This window comes from Dipodomys ordii, unplaced genomic scaffold, assembly GCF_000151885.1.
Source record: "Dipodomys ordii isolate 6190 unplaced genomic scaffold, Dord_2.0 Scaffold115, whole genome shotgun sequence".
In the NCBI taxonomy this organism is placed as follows: Eukaryota; Metazoa; Chordata; class Mammalia; order Rodentia; family Heteromyidae; genus Dipodomys; species Dipodomys ordii.
In genome coordinates this window covers 441873-446799 of record NW_012267331.1, presented here as the reverse complement: position 1 = coordinate 446799, position 4927 = coordinate 441873, and positions in this window count along the sequence as shown.

Here is a 4927-nt window from a genome sequence, read left to right as displayed (position 1 = left end):
CCGGCCCCTCCATCCCTGGCCCCTCCGTCCCCACGCCCCTCTGTCCCCTTGCCCACCAGCCCACCCACCCCTCCGTCCCCGCGCCTGTGACTGTTTGCTAGACTGTGGAGGAAATGAAAGCCCCACACTCTGTGGAGACTGTTGGAGCTGATTCTGTGGTCCATACGGGCTGTGATGTAGTTTCCTAGCAGTGAAAATGCAAGAGCAAGAGCGTGTTCCTCGTGTGCGAGTGTGAGCTGTGGCGTGTTTAGACACTGGGTTGGAGCTTCATGCTGGTACCGGTTAGGTTTCCTCCAGTGATTGGGCCTTTGCTGGGAGACGCTGGGCCAGGGTGCCGGCACCGCGGCCAGCTCTGACCAGTCTGCAGAGGTGTGTGGAATGTGCGGCCATGGTCACAGTCACCCGGTGTGCGGGGCGGGGCTCAGGCGCCCTCAGCTCCCGGGTCACCCAGCACACGACCAGGGCTGGGGCAGCCTCCACCTCCCCCGCACGGGGCCCGCCAAAGACTGCTCCGGAAAAGCCGACCAGGCGTTGGAGCAAGGCGTGGGAGTTACTTTAAGATCTGGTTCTAATTTTTTTAGATGTATTTTGTTTATAATTTTGGTATCAACAGCAATGTTGCCCTTGGGGGAAAATCTCCAGATGGAAATGAGGTCATTATGAGGGAACTTGGAGACGCCAGCCCGCTGGGGACCCTGGGGTGAGGACGGGAGGGCAGGGAGGCTGGGGGAGGACAGGGAGGCTGGGGGAGGGCAGGGAGGCTGGGGGAGGGCAGGGAGGCTGGGGGAAGACTGGGGGAGGCTGGGGGAGGACAGGAGGGCAGCAGAGGCCGTTGCTCCCTGGGCTGCTGGGTGTGGTCCACTGGCGACCAGCCTGTGCTGAGTCAGCAACCCGTGCTGGGAGTCTGGCAAAGACCACTCCTCTCCAGACAGGGGGACGGGGCGGGGGACACTGCCCTCCCTCAGGGTGCTGGGCTGGAGGTCAAGCATTATCGGGAACAAAAAATTGTTAACCATGTGTTAAAATGGTTGGTCAAGAGCATCGGAAGCCAGAGAAGATATAGGTTGGGGCTGTGCACCCCGCTAGAAGAGCCCCAGAGCCCCAGAAGTCACAACTCTGGCTGTGGTGACCCAGAACTGAGGTCCCGGAACCCAGGTCTACACAGAGAGATATCTTCAGAGTGGGGTGATCTATAAAGTTAGGTGATCTACACAGAGGGAGGTGATCCACAGAGAAAGAGAGATGTGATCTACACGTGTGATCTTCAGGGAATGAGATGTTCTACAAAGAGGTGATCCACAGAGAGAAGGTGATCCACAGAGAGAAGGTGATCTACACAGAGAGGTGATCCACAGAGAGAAGGTGATCTACACAGAGAGAAGGTGATCTACACAGAGAGAAGGTGATCTACACAGAGAGAAGGTGATCTACACAGAGAGAAGGTGATCCACGGAGAGAAGGTAATCCACAGAGAGAAGGTGATCCACAGAGAGAAGGTGATCCACACAGAGAGAAGGTGATCCACAGAGAGAAGGTGATCCACAGAGAGAAGGTGATCCACGGAGAGAAGGTGATCCACAGAGAGAAGGTGATCCACATGGAGAGAAGGTGATCCACACAGAGAGAAGGTGATCCACGGAGAGAAGGTGATCCACGGAGAGAAGGTGATCCACAGAGAGAAGGTGATCTACACAGAGAGAAGGTGATCTACACAGAGGTGATCTACACAGAGGTGATCTACACACAACAGAGGTGTGATGCTTCTTGCACACCAGCCAAGGGAATAGAAATCCACACCAGGTGCACTGTATTTTAGTTTCACTATTGTGCCTCCTAATTCAAGCGTATTTCCCTCCTAACTGTAGGGCAGAAGGTTGCCCAAGGCTTTGCCCGCAGCCTCCTCTGCTCGAACCTCTCGGATGCAGGCTCCTAGACACTCTCCACTCTGCCAGGATCAGTACGAGCAGATTTTGCACTTTTCTGGGTCTGAAGATTGGAGGACCGTCACAGCTGAGCCTCGGGCCTCAGGCCCCGCCCGCTCTCTGTTCCGACCCCAGGCCTCAGGCCCCGCGTGGCTGCCTGGTGGGGTTGCCTGCAGCTAGTCTTCAGCCCAGAGGACCTTGCTTGGCCAGCAGGAACTAGTTCCAACGTCAGGGAGGGACACTTCCTTCACTCTCTGGCTGTGAGGTCATGCTGGTGTGGGAAACAGTCCTTCCTCTGAAAGGACCTGCTGACAGATAACCCCTGACTTTTCGGGGGACTACGTGGTCTGCCATGCTTCGGACCGGAACAGAATGCTTCAAGTTTGTATTCATATAACATGCTCATGCAAATGGACGGACCTAACACGGACCTGCTTTGTGCCTCTGTAAGGGAGCCCTTGAGACGGGGTGATTTCATAGACTTTTATTTCCAGAACTGTAGTTGGTTTTTAGTCCTGGAGGCTGAGACGCCCAGGTTAAAGCATTCACCCAGCAGGGGCCTTCCGACGGTCAGCTGACGAGTGAAGGGACAGAGTGAGCCAGAGCCCAGGCCACGTTCACAGGAAAGCCGCTCTCACGAGGCTGACCCATTCCCCCGGAGACAGCCTGGGCCATTCCCGGGACGGAGCCCTGGGCCCGCCTCTCTCCTCGGTGCTACCGCTCAGCACCTTGCACTGGGGATTGGTTTCAACACACGAAGTTGTGGGACAGGCAGACACACCGTAGCGGTGTGGAACAGATGCTGTGTGGTACCTGTTCATGGGAACTGTGTGTGGATGGGCCCCGGAGCAGAGGTGCGTGAAGAGCGTGTGCACACCACTCTGCTAACCACCATCTCAGAGTGGGGGTGGGGCAGTGCCGAGGGCGCTGTTCCCTGGGCAGGAAGCAGAAGGCTGGACAGAAGGCAGCGGGGCCCTGTGTGTGTGTGTGTCCCCTGGCCTGTGTTTCTGGTAAACAAATGACTCAGCCTGATCTGTGGGGTCACTGTCTCCCCGGCAGAGCTGGGAGGAGCACAGAGGATCAGTGGTGGTTTGAACCTTGGACCACGCATGGCTGATATCACTCAGTTCAGGAACACAAACACCCTGACGCACACTTGCAATACGCAAGCTGGTAAGCTGGGGTGTTCTCTGGAGGCCCTCTTCTACAGCTGGGAACAATCAACCTTTGCTGATGGCTTTCTCGCCCATTGCTCAGCCAACAGATGTTGCTAATTGTAATAGAAGTGTTTATTTGAGCTGGGGGCAGGGTTTGAACCTGTGGTCCTCAAGCCAGCGTTCCCGGACGGTGCTGGGAGCTGGAGGATGTTTCGGTGTCTGAGGATCATACGCGGATCTCGGGCCCAGCCTTCGGCATCTGCAGCTGGACGTGGAGGGAAGGTTGGAGCTCACCTGCCGCCGCTCGGGGCCCCAGGGCTGTCCGGAGCAGCCTCTCGCCCTGCCGTTTACCCCGGGTAGCCAGGAACCGTTTGTGAGTCTGGTTTATGTGTGAAACGCTCTAGTCTGCTCGATACTGTGCAGCTAATGCAGCAGCAGGCAGGGCTCGGAGTGCGGCCGCCTCTCCCCGTGCGTGGGGGTGGCCTCTTCCCAGGTGGGGCCGGGCCCCAGTGCGTTTCTGTCTGGGCGTAGGAGTCTGGTGTCCCCTCCCCCCATTCCCAGCGTCTCCACACCCTTGCCGGACCGTGCGCTGCGGCGGAGGCCGGCAGCCCGGCCCTGGCAGGCCCTGCCTCTCCGCACAGATCCCTGCCGGCCTCCCCTGTGAGGTGAACGCTGTAGACGCGGGGCGTGGCTCTAGGCCAGGGTGAAGAGCAAGTAGCAACCTTGGGCCACCACCCATGGCTGCATGGGTGAGAGGCCAGCGGCTCAGCCAGGTGAGCGGAGGGTGCCGGAACCAGGTGTTAGCAGTGGAAACCCTAGGAGGCGTGAGGCGGACCGGAGGCTTCTGACTGTTAGGCAATGGGTTCCTGAGAACGAAGTTCCAGATGACTCCAAGTATCTGGCTGGAGGAATTGGAGGCCCGTCACGGAGGGGCGCCGCGAGTCACAGCGGGAACTTGTGCGGTGTGGGCTGCGTGCTGCCGAGCCCCGCCGGGCGTCACGCGTGGGTGCTGTGTGTTGAGTGGCGTTGGATGTGGGTGCTTGTGTTGGTTGTTGTGTGGGTGTTGCACATGGCGTCCTGTGGAGGGTGGGAGGCGTGGGTGGGGCACTTTGAGCAACGTGAGCACTTAGGTCATTCGGGTGGGAGCCACATGCTGAGGCCGGATGGACAGGAAGTCGTGGGCTGAGGACTCTGGAATGGGGGTGTTAGGGATCTCAGTCCTCTGGATGACGCGGGAGTGTGGTGTCTGAGGACCCTCTCCCCCTCCCCCCCTCCTGGGGGCAGAACGAGCATCTAGCATGTTCTCAGCCATGAGCTGGGTGTTTCCTTGAGACACAGGTCAAAGCGGATCCTGAGCCTTCCAGCAGTGAAATGCCCAGGGAGACACACAGGAGGAGACAGGGACCAGGCCTCGTGCGTGGGGAGGAAACCACAGGGGTGACGGGGTGAGGGGAGAGGCAGCGGGGCGGGAAGCCTGCGATGACGAGGTGGCCGTGAGCTCCGATCAGAGCTGACCACCGCGGTGTCAGCCGTGGGCGTTGGTCTCATCGTCCTGAGCCTGGGGAGAACGTCGAGGTGCGGGGAAGGCCGCTGGGAGGCCTGCTCTTTATGGGGGCCAGGAAGCAGAGAGGAGGGGAGGCGTCAGGAGCACGGTTTACCCTCAAGTCGCTCAGAACCCCCTCACCCCATCAAGGCCCGCAAGGCCCTCTGCTCAGCCCTGAGCCGCCTCTGCCCTGAGCAGCCCCAGACTGAAGTCCCCCCAGCCCTGAGCCCCACCAGCCCTGACCACCACCCCCAGCCCTGAGCACCCCCAGCCCTGACCACTCCCCCAGCCCTGACCACCCCCCC